The sequence below is a fragment of the Pongo abelii genome, chromosome 6 (genome assembly GCF_028885655.2).
Source record: "Pongo abelii isolate AG06213 chromosome 6, NHGRI_mPonAbe1-v2.0_pri, whole genome shotgun sequence".
NCBI classification, from domain to species: domain Eukaryota; kingdom Metazoa; phylum Chordata; class Mammalia; order Primates; family Hominidae; genus Pongo; species Pongo abelii.
Window position 1 is genome coordinate 16,295,995 of NC_071991.2, and position 20,091 is coordinate 16,316,085.

At 41.4% G+C, this 20,091-nt stretch overlaps 1 long non-coding RNA gene across 1 annotated transcript in view; it reads right to left on the minus strand.

Moving 5' to 3' along the window:
- LOC134761711 (uncharacterized) overlaps nucleotides 1–20,091 on the minus strand; it is a 167,682-nt gene that overhangs the window by 75,725 nt on the left and 71,866 nt on the right. Inside the window, exon 3 of the long non-coding RNA XR_010140777.1 lies at nucleotides 8,190–8,327. This is a non-coding gene — a long non-coding RNA (uncharacterized LOC134761711). The remainder of the gene's footprint in view (nucleotides 1–8,189; nucleotides 8,328–20,091) is intronic.

Sequence of the window (20,091 nt, forward strand, 5' to 3'; positions counted from 1 at the left end):
GATTCAAGTGATTCTCCTGCCTCAGCCTCCCAAGTAGGTGTGATTACAGGCACCTTCCATCTCACCTGGCTAATTTTTTGTATTTTTAGTAGAGACTGGGTTTCACCATGTTGACCAGGCTGGTTTCAAACTCCTGACCTCAGGTCATCATCCACCTTGGCCCCCCAAAGTGTCGGGATTACAGGCTTGAGCCACTGCATGCGGCTGGAGTTTTTATATGAGAAAAACTGTTAGCACAAGATCATGCCTCCTTTCTGCTACCTAAAAACATTCTCATGAGTCATTGAAGGGATAAAATATTCTAACACTTAGGCCATCTTAGTCTCAATCTCACAATGTCCCTGTTGTACTCTTATAATGCTACATACCACTGGAAATGTTCTGTTCAGAGTGTTACATTCAATATCCTGTCACTGATTTCTTTAAGAAATAGAATACGGTTTTATAGCTTATGAAAGCATTGGTGTGCAGAAAAACATACCGTAGCCATATATTTTCTTTCTCATACCCTCACATTTCTGGAGAAACATAGTCTACCCATTTAATAAGAAATGCAGAATTCTGCATTTAGTTGAAAGAAGCCCCTTTTTCATAAGAGATTTTATAATTCTTGAGTCTCACGTACAAATGGCAGAGAGTTACTCCCACAGCTCCCCTGCAAAGCCCTCTCTTGCAGTAGATGAGATGTATCATTCCTTTTCTTATCTTGCATACAGAATTGGCCACTGACAGCTTATAATAGCTCCAGCTGACATGGGTTTCTCACATCTGGCCAGACACTCATTCCTCTTTTCCTTTTTATATGTAGCAGTCTTAAGACATGTATTTAAATTTGTTGACATTTCTACCCATCAAGTCTAGTTCTCCTCCCCTAGAACATGAGCTGGTCTTAAGGATTCACTTCTCAAAAATAGAAAACGGCAGAAGCAATATTTTGTGGCATTCAGAACTAGATCATAAAAGACAATACAGCATCAGCTTGGAATCATTTGGAACTCTTGCTGTTGGAACCCAGCCACCAGGCTGGGTCCCAGGCCACACAGAGCAAACTCATGTCAGTGATCTGGCCAACAGCATGGCCCAGACCCCAACTCACAACCAGCATCACCCATCAGACAGGTGAGTAAGGAAGGCTCAGCTATGATTTGACTACAACTCCATGAGAGATCCTGAGTGAAAACTGCCCAGCTGAGCCCAGCAACATGAGAGATTACAATACATAATCACTGCTGTTTTATGCCACAAAGTGTATGGTAGTTTGTGACACAGCCGTAGGAAATCATCACACTATCAAGATGCGATTCTTTAAGCATGTAAGGAAGTAACAGCCAAAAATTCTATATCTGGCAAAACTATCCTTCTGCAAGGTAGGAGAAATAACGTTCCCATAGTAAAGAAAACTCTTTAAAAAGTCCCTGGCTTAAAGAACTGACTAAAAGAAGTTCTTCATACAAAAGAAAATGATAAAAGAATAAATCTTGGAGCATCAGGATGGAAAAAAGAACAATGGAAAGAGCAAATCTGAGTACATACAATAGACTATTGTTTTCCTCATGTGCTTTATAAATCATATTTGATAATTGCAACAAAAATTATGAAACTATCTGATACTCAGGACTGACATGTAAAAAGGTAGAGAAAGCAAAGAGACCCCACTGGAAGTAAGATTTTCATGCTTCACTAAAAGTACTGGAAATTCTGGTACTCTTAGACCATGATAAGTCACATTAGGTATATTTTAATTTCCACAGCAACCACTAAAAACACTATACAAAGAAATACAGTCAAAAACATTATAAATTAACTGAGATGGAATATTTAAAAAATATTCAAGGGATCTTCAGGAAGGTGAGACAAGAAAAACAGAGGGAAAAAAATCGGGAAAAAAAGGTATATTTAAGCACTAATAAATCAATAATTAATTTCACTGAACGTGGCCTTAATATATCATCAACAAAATTTAGACCTTGGTAGGATAGATAAAAACATTGTGACACAACTATATGGTGTTTACAAGAAACTCACATCAAATCCAGATAGGAGGTCAAAAGTGAAAGGATAGAAAATATACACCAGGAATACTATAATAAAAGAAAATCAAGGGTGGCTGTAATAATATCTGTTAAAGTAGACTCATAGGAAAGGAAATTATTACAAAGAGAGACATATCATTATTATATATGATAAATAGATCAGTTCTCCAGGAAGACCTGGATGTGTATGGACCACAGAATAGAGCGTCAAGATCCATGAAGCAAAAATCAATAGAGCTGAGAGGAGAACTAGACAAATTCACAATTAGAGTTCAAGAATTTAACACTTCTCTCCCAACCACTAATAAAACCACTAGGTAGAAACTGACAAAGATATAGAAGATTGGAATCATGCAATCAACCAACAGGCTCTAATTGACATATGTAGAATGCAGCAAAAAGCAATAAAATAATACGCTATTTTTTTCCCCAGTGCTCATGGAACATATTCTAAGATAGGCCATATCCTGGACCACAAAACACACTTCAGCAAATTTTTAAAAATTGAAATTATAGCCGGGCACAGTGGCTCATGCCTGTAATCCCAGCACTTTGGGAGGCTGAGGTGGGCGGATCATGGGGTCAGGAGTTTGAGACCAGCCTGGCCAACGTAGTGAAATCCTGTCTCTACTAAAATTACAAAAATTAGCCAGGTGTGATGGCGCATGCCTGTACTTCCAGCTACTTGGGAGGCTGAGGCAGAAGAGTTGCTTGAACCTGGCAAGCTGAGGTTGCAGTGAGCCAAGATCATGCCACGCACTCAAGCTTGGGCAACAGAGTGAGACTCCATCTCAAAAACAACAACAACAACAACAACAACAACAAAAACCACCACCACCAACAAAAAAAACAACATTGAAATTATATACAGTGTGATCTCTGGTCATGGATTCAAACTAGAAATCAATGAGACAAAAACAACGAAAACTAAACAGGAAAAATTAAACAACACACTCCTAAATAATCCATTGGCCAAGTAGGAAGCTTCAAAACAAATAAAAATGCATACAAGCAAACAAAAATAAAACATAACAAAATATTGGGATGTAGTTGAGAGATTTTGAGAGGAAAATTTATAATACTAAATGCTTACATAAAGAAAAAGGAAAGATCTCAATAAGTAATCTAAGTTCCTATGCCTCAGGAAATCCAAAATATCAAAATCTAAAGCAAGCATAAGGAAGGAAATAATAAAAATTACATCAGGAATTAATTAAATTAAGAAAAGAAAAACAATACAGAAAAATCAATGAAACAGGAAGCTGGTTCTTCAAAAGAGTATATTTGATAAACCTTTAGGAAAAACTGACAAAAATAGAAGACACATATCATTAATATCAAAAACATAACACCGTACACATAGAGTATATTAATATCATATTCTGGGATATCACTGCAGATTCTGTAGCCATTAAAACATTAAGAGAACACCAAAAATCACAACTTAGGAGAAATGGACGAATTCCTGAAAGCCACATAACTGTCAAAACTCAACCAAAATGAAGTGGGTCACCTGATCAGCTCCATAATGATTCAAAAATTGAATTTGTAATTTAAAAGCCTCCCCAAATTAAACTACAATGATATATTTCTAGACACCTAGCAAAATGACCAAAACAAAAAATAGTAAGAACACTAAATGCTAGTTAGGATATGGGAAACCGAATCACTCAGTCACTGTTGGTAGAAATGTAAAATGGCACAGTCACTCTGTAAAACAGTTTGGCAGTTTCTTATAAAGTTAAATACACAAATGTTACGTAATCCAGAAATTGTGTGCTTGGTCATTTATCTCAGAGGAATGGAAACTTATGTTCACACAAAATCCTGAAAATAGTAGCTTTATTAGTAACAGTCTAAAATTGGAAATAGCTCAATGTATTTCACCCGGTGAATGATTAAACAAACTGTGGTATATGTATACCGTGGGTACTATGCAGCAATAAAAAGGGAATAAATTATTGATTTCTAAAATGAAAAAACTTGGATGAATCTCCAGGAAATTTATGCTAAGTGAAAAAAGCCAACCCTGAAATGTTACATATTACTATATGATTTTATAGAATATTTTTGAAATGACAAAATTTTAGAAAAAATAAGATTACCAAAGGTTAGGGGTGGGAGAGGAAAGGAAGGTGGGTGTAGTTATGGAAGAATGATATGGCCTGGCACAGTGGCTCACGCCTGTAATCCTAACACTTTGGGAGGCCCAGGCGGGTGAATCATGAGGTCAGAAGATCGAGACCAGCCTGGCCAACATGGTGAAACCCTGTCTCTACTAAAAAATACAAAAAATTAGCTGGGCGTAGTGGCGGGCGCCTGTAATCCCAGCTACTCGGGAGGCTGAGGTAGGAGAATCACTTGATCCCGGGAGGCAAAGGTTGCAGTAAGCCTAGATCTCACCACTGTACTCCAGCCCAGGCAACAGAGTGAGACTCCATCTCAAAGAAAAAAAAAAAAGAAAAGAAAAAAAAAGAAAAAGATAGAGTGACATTAGGTGTCCTCCTGGTAATTTCGTTCGTTGCTTAATATCCTGATGGTGGCAGATAAAGAAAGCTTCAGATATGATATCTTTGTATAAAATTAAATGTGCATGCACACAGACACAAATGAGTTATACATAAAATTGGGGAAATCTGAAAAAGATCAATTGATTATATCAATGACATCTTGGTTGTAATATTGTACCATAGTTTTTCAAGATGTTACCATTGGGAAAACTGGATATAGAGTGCTCTGTGATTTTTCTTAGAACTGCATGTGAATCTGTAATTATATCAATAAAACTTTTTTTTTTTTGAGACAGTCTCGCTCTTTCGCCTAAGATGGAGTGCAGTGGCACAATCTCAGCTCACTGCAGCCTCTGCCTCCCGGGTTCCAGTGATTCTCCTGCCTCAGCCTCCTGGGTAGCTGGGATTACAGGCGTGCATTACCACGCCCAGCTAATTTTGGTATTTCTAGTAGAGACAGGGTTTCATCATGTTGGCCAGACTGGTCTCAAGCTCCTGACCTCAGGTGATCCGCCCACTTTGGCCTCCCAAAGTGCTAGGATTATAGGTGTGAGTCAATAAAACTTTTAACTAAACATTATGTTTATAAAGTGGTTGTGATAGTATGAGATAAATTGTTTGTAAAATAGCCATAGGCTCAAAAAGCTAAAATGTTCATGAAATTTACCTACACCATGAATATAGTTAAATTAAACAGATTCAAAGAAAGCAAAATAAAAAAGGTATAAAATGTAAAACTGGGCTGGGCATGGTGGCTCATGCCTATAATCCCAGCACTTTAGGAGGTTAAGGTGGGCAGATCACCTGAGCTCAGGAGTTCAAGACTAGCTTGGCCAACAAGGTGAAACCCTGTCTCTACTAAAAATACAAAAAAATTAGCTGGGTGTGGTGGTGGGTGCCTGTAATCCCAGCTACTCGGGAGGCTGAGGCAGGAGAATTGCTTGAAACCGGGAGGCAGAGGTTGCAGTGAGCCGAGATTGCGCCATTGCACTCCAGCCTGGGCAACAAGAGTGACACTGTGTCTCAAAAAAAAAAAAAAAAAAAAAAAAGGGTAAAATTAAAGGAAGAGGCCAGGCATGGTGGCTCATGCCTGTGATCCTAGCATTTTGGGAGAACAAGGCGGGTGGATCACGAAGTCAGGAGTTCAAGACCAGCCTGGACAACATGGTGAAACCCTGCATCTACTAAAAATACAAAAATTAGCCAGGTGCGACAGGCGCCTGTAATCCCAGCTGCTCGGGAGGCTGAGGCAGGGGAATCGCTTGAACCCAGGGGGTGGAGGTTGCAGTGAGCAGAGATTGTGCCACTGCACTCCAGCCTGAGCAACAGCGTGTGACTCTGTCTCAAATAAAAAAAAAAGGAAGAATGGAAAAGTCAAAAGGAGGTAAAGTATACTATGTTAAAATTTTGGTTTTTCAAATTTTTTATAATGAGCATACGAGACTTTTATAATAGGAAAACATTAATTTGATTAAAATATATACTTTTATTCATTCTGATCCTTTCTGGGTCCCTGGTACTTGTCGCATTATCAGAATCACCCACTTTTCTCTTACTTAAGACTGCTTACATGGCTTCCTTGTGGATTTCTTCCCCATTCCTCTGCAATGTACTTTGGGCTTGTCTTGAAATTATCCAACTGTGAAGACACAGAATTTCAAATTTGCCTGCCTATGCACAAACATCGCCACAGCTGGGAGGATTCTCTAGGGAAATGTTGAAAGCAAGTCGAGATGCTAGAGGAGTTTGGAGAAGATTTTTTCACATGGAGAGTTCCGGGTACAATTAAGTTGTACTCAAAACCAGATAGGCTAGAAAATATTGGGGAGGCAAATGTGGTTCCATCCTTTATACAAAGAATAGTGCTTCATATCCAGATAAAAGACAATCATCAGTGCATTGCAAAATCTTTAGAGGCAGAAGGCACCCGAGAGACAGGTCACCATGCAGAACAATTCCAGGTGGCTCCATTCACATTTAGCCTATGTACATCGTGGCCCCTGGGATTGTGCAGTGCACAACTTACACAACTGTATGCAGGGATTTTGCTGAATCCAGTCATTACCACCCTTGCCCTTCCTCACACAATTTAGGATCCTTTTACAGAGGAGGCAAGCGAGGCCCAGAGGAGGAAAGCAAGTTGTTCAAAGCCACCCAGCTAACCACAGAGCCAGACTAAAATCCAGATTATTGAATTTTAGCACAATATTCTTTCCTCTCTACAATGATGACTGGAAAGGATATTGTCACTCAAAACAGCCACCTCCACCACGGCAACAAGTTCGTTCTTAAAAGTATTTGTTTCAGGCCAGGCGTAGTGGCTCACGCCTATAATCCCAGTACTTTGGGAGGCTGAGGCGGGCAGATCACCTGGGGTCAGGAGTCCAAGACCAACCTGGCCAACAGGGTGAAACCCCATCTCTACCAAAAATACAAAAATTAGCCGGGCGTGATGGTGGATGCCTGTAATCCTAGCTACTCAGGAGGCTGAGGTAGGAGAATCGCTTGAACCCGGGAAGGTGGAGGTTGTAGTGAGCTGAGATCGCACCACTGCACTCCAGCCTGGGCGACAAGAGCAAAACTCCATCTCAAAAAAAAAAAAAAAAAAAAGTATTTGTTTCAGATCCACATGACTGTAGGCTAAACCAGGGCTATTTTTATAGCATCTCAAATTCTAAATTGAGTGAAAATTCTAAGTACACTTTTCTCACATATGAAATGACCATAATAGTACCTACCTCTTAGGGTTCTTCTGGAGATAGATGAGTTAATATTTGTGGAACAGTTAGAACAGTGCCTGTCATAAAGTACTATATAGCTATTGGATATTATTATTATTACTATTAGCATGTACTTCTCCCGCATTAATACATGGGTTCTTCAGAGACCACATGTTTTATCTGTGGTTTCATTGGACCTCGCATGACTTTGAGGAGTGATGTATCAATGTTGTTTGATGATGGATGGATGGATGGATGGGTGGATGGATGGATGAATAGATAAATGAATGGATGGATGGTTGGATGGATGGATAGATGGACAGATGAATGGAGAGACAGATGGATAAAAGAGTATGGATGATGAAAGAGGATGGATGAATGGATGGATGGTGGATGGATGGATGGATGGATGGATGGATGGATGGGTGGATGGATGAATAGATGAATGAATGGATGGATGGTTGAATGGATGGGTAGATGGACAGAAGAATGGAGAGATTAGATGGATAAAGGAGTACAGATGAGTGAAAGAGGATGGATGAATGAATGGATAGATGAAGGAGGATGGATGAATGGATGCATGGTGGATGGATGATTGAATTCAAGCTCTTGTTAGTAACACAACGGAATGAGTATTTCATTGGACTTTTTCTCATGGAGAACAAAGATACGACATCATTCACAACTGATATGTGAATGCTTTAGTTTCATTGAATTCTAGACAGTTCAAGGCCTTTGATGACTCATCTTACCCAACTTATGGCTTGATGCAGGAAATCACATGACCAGCAGCCTGAACACGCAGCTCTGGTTTAAAAACGGTGGCAAAGTGAGAGCTCATTCCCTGGGAGGCAGACAGTCCTGTGACTGTACCACTGTAATGATTAGCAAGTTCTTCTTAGGTCCATTCTACCCATTCAACTTACCTGGACCTCCTGGTGACACCAAGAAGGAGTCTAATTTCACCACCACCAGGTTTTTTGTTCACTTGTTCAGCAAATATTTAGTGAGCGTACAATGATTAAAGAGTAAACATGGTTCCTGCTGTCTTGGAGATGACTTTGCTATGGAAGAGACAGAAGACAATATAATTTGCTGAAGATATAAGGACACACTATGGAAAGTGCTACAGAGGAAATGCACAGGGGAAGCTGTTTTGACCAGGGCACCCCTGAATCTGCCCCGACATGCAGGAGAGAGGAGGGGTGCTGGTTTTCAGTGCTGCAGAGTCTACTAATAGTGTAGACAGAAGCAGGGCGCAGTGGCTCACACCTATAATCCCAGCACTTTGGGAGGCTGAGATGAGCGGATCACGAGGTTGGGAGTTCGGACCACCCTGGCCTACATAATGAAATCCCATTTCTACTAAAAATACAAAATTAGACAGGCGTGGTGGCGACTGCCTGTAATCCCAGCTACTCAGGAGGCTGAGGCGGGAGAATCACTTGAATCCAGGAGGCGGAGGTTGCAGTGAGCTGAGATTATGCCATTGCACTCCAGTCTGGGTGACAGAGCAAGATTCTGTCTCAAAAAAAATAAAAAATAAAAGTATATGTATAGCGTAGATAGAAAAGTGTCAGGACCACACATTAACTCAATGATTGTTCAACTCTCAGCTAGGTGAGGTAAGAAAGACAGTGTCAGCCAGGCATCTGCTTGCAGATGCTTAGGTATTCTGAAAAAAAGCACCTCAAAATTGAACAGCCAGATGGATCATCCAAATTGGAACAGACTTCGGAGATCACCCAGGTCATACTGCTCCCTCAGCATGTACTCCTTGTGCACACACCTACACACACAAACTGACGACACTTAACAAGAGAAAAGGGTAAACTTCAGATGCCCTGACCCCAGCTTTCTCTCTCTGACCATTGGTGCATTGTCTTTGCTCGTGCTAACTCTTATATGCTATGGTCCTCAGGATTTTGTTAATGAGTTTAGAAATGTCATTTTACTAACTCATTCAATCGTTCGTTCGTTCATTCATTCATTTGGCAAAACTGAAGCTGAGATGTTCCAAAAAGCACTGTCTACCCCTCCCTTCCCTTCCAAATCCCCTACCACAGTTTTTTTGGGTTTTTTTTTGTTTGTTTGTTTGTTTGTTTGTGGTTTTTTTTGAGGCAGTCTTGCTCTGTTGCCCAGGTGCTGCAGTGCAGTGCTATGATCTCAGATCTCGGCTTACTACAACCTCCACCTCCTGAGTTCAAGCAATTCTCGTGCCTCAGCCTCCCAAGTAGCTGGGATTATAGGTGTGTACCACCACACCTGGCTAATTTTAGTATTGTTAGTAGAGACGTTGTTTCACCATGTTGGCCAGGCTGGTCTCAAACTCATGAACTCAGGTGATCCTTCTGCCTTGGTCTCTCAAAATGCTGGGGTTACATGCGTGAGCCACCATGCCCAGCCCCCTATGTCCTCTACTATAGTCTTAACCCCACAATGTGCCTAAACAACTAATCCCAAGAAGGAGGCTATATTAGAATCAATTCTTTATTCCTAAGATACCAATATCATTTGTTTTAACCATCAGTTTAACCCATTGAGGGTTGATCATGCTCATTTTACAGATAGAAAACTGAGGCATAGTGAAAGAGAAAAATCTGTACACAGTGGGTTCAGGAGAAAACCCAAATAGCCTGGCCTTACAGCCTAACGACTTTGGCATTATTGCTGCAATAAATAATGTTAAATAGATGGGTGTCTGTCTGAGTGAATATAGAGCTGAATAACCGTTCAGGTCAGCTCAGTTCTTATAAGGAAGGAACATGGACAGTAACAATCCTTGAGTCAGTGATGTATACTTCTGGACACAAATGAATTCCTCATGGAAAGGGTTAGACATTTCTGCCCTCTGGACCTTAAGGGATCCTGACAAGTCTTTTACATATATATCCCTAATGGATGGCTCAGAAAAATCACTGAAATATATTATGTGTGGGAGGGAGGAAGGAAGAAAATAAGTAAGTGGGATGGGGGTGTCAGAGACATTTGAACCAGAGTGACTCCATTTGGAATAGGGGCTGGGTAGAATAAGGCTGAGATCTGCTAGGCTGCTTCCCTAGGAGGCTAGGTATTCTTAGTCACAGGATGTTTCTGGTTAAGGGAACAGGTTAACAATGTTTGCCAAACAGACCTAGGATTTAACAGACCCAGGAAATGGTCTGCTGTCTTGATACCTTAAGAACAACAACATGATTTGTTTAAGAATAAGTTTTGCAACCTGGCCTGCAATCCCAGCACTTTGAGAGGCAGAGGTAGGAGGATTGCTTGAGCCCAGTAGTTTGAGACCAGCCTAGGAAACCCTGTCTCTACGAAAAATACAAAAATTAATCAGGCATGGTGGTGCATCCTTGTAGTCCTAACTACTTGGGAGGCTGAGGTGGGAGGATTACTTGAGCCCAAGAAGTTGAGGCTGCAGTGAGGTATCATCACACCACTGCACTCCAGCCTGGGTGACAGAGCAAGACCCTGTCTCAAAAAAATAAAAAATAAACGTAAGAACAGAATGAGTTTTGCTTTAAATATAGTAATATAGATTCTTGCAGAAAACAGTAGTTACAGAAGGATGAAAAATCCTTTGTCCCAGCACCTTGTAGTAGAGCACACCACCCCTGTGAGTTTTTGCCCTTTTTATCTTATATATGAACAAACATTGTAACTAAGGTGGTTGCATTCTTCCTTTTTGCTTTGGGGGATGTCTTGCTCTGTCGGTGGAGCAGTCTTTCTTTTATTTCTTTACTTTCTTTTTTGTTTTGTTTTGTTTGTTTGTTTGTATTTTTGAGACAGAGTCTTGCTCTGTTGCCAGGCTGGAGTGCAGTGGTGCGAGCTCAGCTCACTGCAACCTCCACCTACTGGGTTCAAGTGATTCTCTTGCCTCAGCCTCCCGAGTAGCTGGGACTACAGGTACAGGCCACCATGCCCAGCTAATTTTTGTATTTTCAGTAGAGATGGGGTTTCACAGTGTTGGCCAGGATGGTCTCTATCTCTTGACCTCGTGATCTGCCCGCCTCAGCCTCCCAAAGTGCTGGGATTACAGGAGTGAGCCACCGCACCCTGGCTATTCCTTTACTTTCTTAATAAACTTGCTTTCCCTTTACTCTGTGGATTCACCCTAAATTCTTTCTTGCGTGAGATCCAAGAACCCTCTCTTGGAATCTGGATAGGGACCCCTTTCTGATAACAGGGGGAGAAGATGGAAGAAGTGGCAGTGAAGGAAAGGAGGAAAGAGAAGGTTTAGAAAAGGAAGACAAAGCAATTCAAATTCTATTGAGGGTAGAGAGTCTTCCATTTGTCTCTGGCAACCACTGATCTCCTTTCTGAATGTAGAATTTTTTTTTTTTTTTTTTTTTTTTTTTTTTTTTGTGATGGAGTCTTGCTCTGTTGCCCAGGCTGGAGTGCAGTGGCGCGATCTCGGCTCACTGCAAGCTCTGCCTCAGGGGTTCATGCCATTCTCCTGCCTCAGCCTCCCCAGTAGCTGGGACTACAGGAGCCCACCACCACGCCCGGCTAATGTTTTGTATTTTTTTAGTAGAGACAGGGTTTCACTGTGTTAGCCAGGATGGTCTTGATCTTCTGACCTCGTGATCCGCCAGCCTTGGGTTCCCAAAGTGCTGGGATTACAGGCGTGAGCCACCGAGCCCGGCCACGAATGTAGAATTAATCTGTCTTTGCAAAGGCTTGGAGCATCATCAAGGTTCATTGTTGAACAAGGTAAGGAAACTATAGCCTGTCTTCTATCTAAGCCCCGGTCTTTACTGGCACTGCCTCCTCTAGAGTGGGTAAAGGGTCTGCTTGGTGAGACCCTCACAGATTCCCCATTTCTCAAGAATGGGAGCATGCAGACAGTGCAATACTACATCCTAGACAGAAGCAAAATCTCCTTGGCTTTCTCAACATCCTCGCTCTACACCCAACTCTGCTGACACTATTCAATAACCCACAATGACTTTGGGAGGAGAAAGAAAAAATGTAATTGTTAAAGTGTAAATCCCCTTAAATGCTAAGATCAAAAGGAAAGTTTCCATCCAATGACATGTAATTAAACATGCAGACGTGCCCCGCTCTGATTCATGAATGCTTATGCACTTCTAAATTGTTGCCAGGGAGATCAGGGCCTGAGAAAATTAAAACCATCACGCCTTAAAAGGATACATGATTTTCACAGCTTTCTAACGTGATTTCCTGTCGTGCAGAACTTTGTGTTTTCCCATATTCCCCTCCCTGCCTCTGTACTGCTGTTCAGGACTGAACGGAAGCAGCTTTGCAAACATCCTTTGGTCAAGAATTTCCGTAGGCCCAGCCTGATGTGAGCATAGAAACAGACAGCAAGGCCTAACATTGTCCTACTGCTTCATGTTCAACCAGAGGATAAATGTCCCCCTTACAAAGTACACTGAGGGTAGTCTCAGGGGTAAGGGGTGGGGATGGGATAAGGCAGCATTGTAAGTAAAGTTACAATGTAACTCAAAGTTATGAAGTGTCTCAGTTTACATCAGGGTGACCTGCACAATTTATTTAGTTTCTCTATGTCTTAATGTCTTCTGTTGGGTTCCTCCAGAAGTAGACAAGGAGACAAGTATTTTTGGACAGAAAAATACAGGAAACAGCAGTAGAAGACTGGGCAGAGAAGGGAAGTATACTAATACTGTGGATCCTACCAGAGATTGCTGGGAAATGGTAGAGAAGTTCTGATATAGTTTGGCTCTTTGTCCCCACCCAAATCTCATGTCTAACTATAATCTCCAGTGTTGGAGGAAGGACCTGGTGGGGGATGATTGAATCATTGAGCAGACTTTTCTTTTTGCTGTCCTCATGATAGAGTTCTCATGAGATCTGGTTGTTTAAAAGTGTGTAACACTTCCCCCTTCACTCTCTTTCTCTCCTGCTGGCCATGTGAAGATGTGCCTGCTTCCCCTTCACCTTCCGCCATGATTGTAAGTTTTCTGAGGCCTCCCCAGAAGCAGAAGACTGTATAGCCTTAATGTTATTTGTTGGGAACCATGAGCCAATTAAACCTCTTTTCTTCATAAATTACCCAGTCTCAGTTATGTTCTTATAGCAGTGCAAGAATGGACTAATGCAAGTTCACTTCAAAGCTTTCTCTCCAAAAAGGCAAGAGAGTTGGAAATTTATCTAACTCACGTTGGACATTGCCTGAGATTATTCACAGGGAACGGTAATACTTCTCTTTGCCTTGAAAGCAAGTACAGAGGACCTTCCTGTCATCAGTAAAAGGCCCCCAGAAAAAGAGACACAAGTACTAGCAATTGCAAATTATCCAGAGCCCTTCTAAGTTGTAAGATATGAAGGAAATGCCTGCCATCTATAGTCTCAGCCACACTTAGTTTCTTAATCTGCAAAATGGAATTAGTAATTACTTTATGAGGCTGTTGCTGAAATTCATTGAGTTGCTACATGCAAAACACTAAGAACTCAGCTGAGCGTATAATAAGCATTCTATTGCATGGCATTATTGCCATCATTTTTACTTCTGTTACTGCTGCTACTGCTTGTATTACTTGTGCTTTCTTGATATGAAAGTCCACCATCAGGGAGCACTGTAGTGGAAAAGGTATTAGGCTGGGCATAGCCTTTAGTTCTCTGGCCTTGAGTCCTTCATTTGTGATATTCAGTTAACAATACTGTGCCAGTAGGGGTATTAAAGATTAAATAAATGTGAGAATGTGCCTGATGTTAAATCTTCCTCAAAGCGTTATGGACTCTCAGAGCCAGAAGGAACTCATCTCTCCTGTGCTCCTGGTATGCTGGGATCTGCTACATCACTGGCAACAGGTGGGCCTCCAGAATCTGCTCCAGTGCTTTTGGAAGTCCTGACACCCTCCCGATCTTCTTCTCTGTAACATGCACACTTTGGCCTGTGTCCGTTTGCTGGACCCACATCAGGCCAGCCCTCTTCCTAGGACAAAATTTTCCTTTCTTTCTCTCTTTCTTTCTTTCTTTCTTTCTTTGTTTCTTTCCTTCCTTCCTTCCTTCCTTCCTTCCTTCCTTCTTTCTTTCTTTCTCTCTTTCTTTCTTTCTTTTTTTTTTAAACAAGAACTCACTCTAGTGCCCAGGTTGGAGTGCAGTGCAGTGAACATGGCTCACTGCAGCCTTGACCTCCTGAGCTCAAGCAATCCTCCCACCTCAGCCTCCCAGTAGCTGGGACTATAGGTGCATGCCACCATGCCCAGATAATTTTTGTATTTTTTGTAGAGACAGGATTTCACCACATTGCCTAGTCTGGTCTCAAACTCCTGGCCTAAAGTAATCCTTACACCTTGGCCTCCCAAAATGCTCAGATTACAGGCATGAGCCACCACATCTCTGCCCAGGAACAGAATATTGACTGTCATTTTAAAAGAATTCAAGAAGTTTGCTTGAATTCATGATCAAGCAGCTCACCAGCTGGGAATAATATAATGTCAATTTTTAGAGTAATGGCAAAATAAATCAGGATATAGCCATAGAACAGAATGCTATGTAGAAAGTGAGAAAGAATGAAGTATTCCTCTATTTCTTCTTAAGGAAAGAACTCTAAGCATAACGTTGAGAAAGAATGATGTATTCCTTTATTTCCTATAAATAAATAACTCTGAGCATAACGTTGAGTGATAAAAGCAGGTTGTATGCTATAATAACATTTAAACAATGCCCACAAAATCTAGCACATTTTAATTATATCGAAATGTTTGTATGCATTCCGTATTGCAACAGTTAATTTTAAATATCCCATGGCTAGGCCATGGATGAATACTATCTTAGATGTTTCTGTAAAGGTATTATTTAGGTGAGATTAACATTTAGATCAGTGTACTTTAACTAAAACAGATTACTCTCCATAGTGGGGTGGGCCTCACTTAATCAGTTGAAGGCTTTAAAAGAAATAAGGCTGACCTCCCCCAGGGAAGAAGGAATTAGGCCTCCAGGCTTTCTTTGGACCCAAGTTGCAACATCCTTCTTCCCTGGGTCTCCACACTGATGGTTGGAGCTACCCTGTCTGCATATTTTGGACTTACTAGCTTCCACAATTGTGTGACCCAGTTCCTTACAATAAATCTCTTTCTCTTCTCTCTTTCTCTCTGTCCCTCTCTGTGTGTGTGTGTGTGTGTGTGTGTATGTATATATATATAATATTTTATATATATACATGTGTATATATATAATATTTTATATATATACATGTGTATATATGTATATATGTGTATGTGTGTATATATAAATACATACACACACATAAATATATATCGATATATACATGTATGCATATATACATAAATCTATGTATACAAACATATTCCTTACCAAGTCCTTACAATAAATCTCTGTTCTTTCTCTCTCTATATATGTATATATATACATATAAATATATAGATATATACATGTATGTATACGTACATAAATATATGTACGTATACATAGATATGTATGTGCACATATCTATGTACACATACATAGATTTATGTACACATATATGCATGTTTGTACACATATATGTGTACATATATGTATATCTGTATATACATATTTATATGTGTGTATATATGCATGTATATGTCATGCATGTATACATATATGTATATATATATGCACATACATATATACACACACACATATATATACGCACACACACAAATTCTCACCCATGCACCTGCACATACACACTTCTGGAACCGGGTAGGGAAGGAAGGACAGTAGGAACTAGGGACATTTTAGACTTATCTGTATTGTTTTCACTTTTTGACAAAGAAAACTTATGCAAGCATTAATTTTGCAATTAAAAGGCATTCAAACATTTTGCTGCAGGCACTGACTAATATCCCCTGTGAACTGTCACTAATGTCATGTTACCCCTGTCAGTGTTCCAAAATTACACTATTTCTGTTTTCTGCTTTCCTAGTTTCCTGTTGCGCCGTTTTTGATCTCTGCATAGTTCTACTGTCATCTAGCTTTTTGAAAAAAATCATTTTGTTTGCTCTTCTTCCAGGTCCTGGCTTCCTGTCCTGGCCATCCAATCTAATCCACCGCAAACAGGCTTCGTTCCTCTTTGTCACTGCAGGCCAGCTCTGAACCGTCTATTTTTTTTCACTGACATAGATGAGATGCATCAGCATCCTTGCAAACATGAAAGCCTAGCCAGTGAAGTGCTGAGTGCTGGAAACTTTGCCTGGGCATGAACAGGTAGAGAAACTGAAGATTCTGTATCAGATGAAGTGACTCAAAGGGACAGAATGGCCATCGTTGGACAGTTTAAGAGCTTTCATAAGGAAGAGGAATCAGGACTTACTTCATGTGATCCATGGTGCAGAATCAACGGGATAAATGTTCCCAGGAAGCAGATTTCAGCCCATGATGAAGAAGAGCTTTCTGGCACGTGGAAGGACTCCAGAGTGGAAGGGGCTGACGCTACAGAGTGAGCTTCCTATTACAGGAGATACTTAAACCAGATAGACGTATCATTCTCAGATTCCTACACTTAGTGTAAAGTAAAATTAGACAGCCTATAAGTTCTAATAGTATGATTCTCAAAAAACACTAGTTCTGTAGTTTAGATCACACCAAGATTTCAGTTAGACCATGGAAAAGAAGGAAATTCGATCTGGTGTTTTCAAATCAATTATTGGGCAAAGAATCAAGATATCCAGTTTCTGCAGTAGAACTTCAGAGCTTGAGACTTGTTATGGTTTGGCTATGTGTCTCCACCCAAATCTCATCTCCACCCGAGTCTCATCTCAAATTGTAATCCCCACGTGTTAAGGAAGAGACCTGGTGGGAGGCGATTGGCTCATGGGGGCAGTTTCCCCCATGCTGTTCTTTTTATAGTGAGTAAGTTCTTAAGAGATCTGATGGTTTTATAAGGGGCTCTTCCCGCTTTGCTCTCGTTCTCTTTCATGCCACCTTGAGAAGAAGGTACTTGCTTCTCCTTTGCCTTCTGCCTTGTTTGTAAGTTTCCTGAGGCCTCCACAGCCAATCAGAACTGTGAGTCAATTAAACTCCTTTCTTTGGTAAATTACCCAGTCTTGGGTATTTCTTTGTAGCAGCGTTAGAATGGACTAATACAAGGCTCCACGAAGATTCTACACCACACCAAATCGGATTAGTCATTGGCGCATTATGCAGAAAAATTTCTCTTGATGGAAATAGTGTGGATCCAGAGTCATCCACAATAAAAGGGACGATCTGATAGAATTAGCAAATGTTCCACACACTTCACCGGTTTCCTAAGAAGTCCTCTTGAGTTCTTGGAGCATGTGACTCATTGGAGTATCTGTGGAATCCATTCCTTTGCTTTGACATACATTCGTGTCGAATTTAGAGAGCTCTGGCTTTGCTAGTACTGGTCTAGACTGAAGACAAAAGGAGAATTGATGGCTATAGTTGGTTGAAGTCAAGACAGAAGGGTGGAGTAGCCAGGGCACTCCCCGAGCTGGGAGTGCAGAGACCTTGACAGTCTCATTATCTCATCCCTCACATGGAGCCTGCTATGGAGTAAGTGTGATTCATGCTTCCGTTTGAATGAGAAATGAAGCCTGAGGAATGTGTGATAGCCAGGGGTTGGCAACCCCTTTTCCTAGCCCATCGTTTCTTGCAGCTAATTATGGTGGTTCCCCAAATGCAAAACTCATTCTGGCTCTTTCCCCACCCAGAGTAAAGTGGGAACATCCTCATATTCCACATGAATAAGAAGCAATTCCTCTTGCCCTTCAAGTAAAGTCCCAAAACTAGAGGCAGCTGTCTCATGTGATACCACGGACTCTGCCATTGTGTCAGCCCACCTGAGCACTGCTATTATGTATCTGTTACAAGGAACAAGTTAAATGGTGGGAAGTTGCCCAGACTGAAAGAGCCCCAGGGGAGAAAGGAGCAGGCAGCATCAAAGCATTCCTTGCTCACTCAGTGACTTTCAAATGTACTTCAAGCAGGCAGTCACGCCACTCTAGCTAAGCAGGGGGAAGATGCAGGGAGGATGCGCTGGCTCTTGCAATTAAGCATACTGGAACCCTGCGGCTCAGGCTGGTATTGTGGGAGGAAGGCAGGACTAAGTGACTCATTTATGGCTTGGCACTTATGTGTTCAGCCAAGCAGCTGGTACATGGAGATCAACAGGTTCAGCAAGCTCAGGTGTGGTTCTGGCAGGTGTCTGTGACCAGGAGACAGACAATACTCAGAATCATGATTGTCGCAGGTGGGCTGAAAGCAGACTCCATTTCCCTGAGAAAGAGTCAAAGTGTGTATAGTAGACCTCATCATTAAGCAGGCTGCAATCCAGGCAGAGCATATATTCCTGGAAGGCACCTGTAGGGCTGGGCAGGAAAGCTGAGCTAGAAGCCCAGGTATACTGAACTGATGAAATCTGCTGAGCACCAGGATGATAGGGGGTTCATGCCAGTATTATCTGACATGTAGTGCCAGTAACTCCACGAATGTCCCTTGTCCCTCGCTCAGGCAGGGGACATCCACATACCTTGCTTAGGATCATTTCAGGGCCCAATCAAGACTGAGACTATAAAGAAGGTACCAGGGACTCCATGCAAGAGGGGCTCAGGGCTATAAGATTGTTCAGAAGTCTAGGAAAATTGGATCATCCTCTAACAGGACACATCTCTGCCCAAACGGGCAGCAATGGCAAAATCGCCAATGCAACATGGTATCGTAGAGAGTTGATTGTGCCTGCTTTCCATCCTGGGCCCATGGGATGGACCATTAAATGAACACGTTGCCAAATAACGATTTTGTTGTAGCATGTTATTGATAATGAGAAAAGACTAGCTCACAGACTCTAGCTCACGGACTCTCTGTGTCGATCCAGCAGACAGCCCAACTCCCCACTTCCCACAGGTAATTACCTGCTCCTAATTGGGTCTGAAAGCAGTGAGTTTGTATTTAAAGGTAGGAGTATAGAACACTTTGTATTTTTTTCAGAGACTGCATGGAGTTTAGCGCTCTGTGTAACTGTGGCTTAAAGAGCCATATGGGTTCTCCATGCAACCCAGGTCCTGCTCATAAAGCTCTGTGTCATTGGGCAGAATGTATCACTTCTCAGAGCCTATGTTTCTTTATTTATAGATAGAAAAGGAGGGCTATGATATTTAAATAAGGAACACAAAAGCAACTGTCCCAGTGTCTAACACATGTGAGGTGTTCAGGGATTGCTAACTGGACCTGAATCTTTCTTGTTCAATGAACAGAAATGTTTTTTCAACTCTACCTCTTGTTGCTGTGGTGTGTGTTGTAAACACTGTCATCATTGGACAGGTATGGCAGCTCATGCCTGTAGTCCTAGCGCTTTGGGTGACCAAGGCTGGAGGATCACTTGAGACCAGGAATTCAAGACAAGCCTAGGCAACACAGCAAGAACTTGTCTCTAGAAAAAAATTTAAAAATTAGCCAAATGTGGAGGCATGTGCCTGTATTAGCAGCTACTTGGGAGGCTAAGGCAGGAGGATTGCTTGAGCCTAGGATTTTGAAGTTACTGTGAGCTATGATCATGCCACTGCATATCAGCCTGGGTGACAGAGTAAGACTCTGTCTCTATAAAATATAGTGTGTGTGTGTGTGTGTGTGTGTGTGTGTGTGTGTATTATTTTGTATATTATCTCATTGAATTTTCTTTCTTTTTTTTGAAACAGAGTCTCACTCTGTTACCCAAGCTGGAGTGCAATGGTGAGATCTCAGCTCACTGCAACCTCCACCTTCCGGGTTCAAGAGATTCTCATGCCTCAGCCTCTACCACAAAAAAAAAAAAATAATTTTTGTATTTTTAGTTGAGACAGGGTTTCACCACGTTGGCCAGGCTGATCTCGAACTCCTGTCCTCAGGTGATCCGCCCAC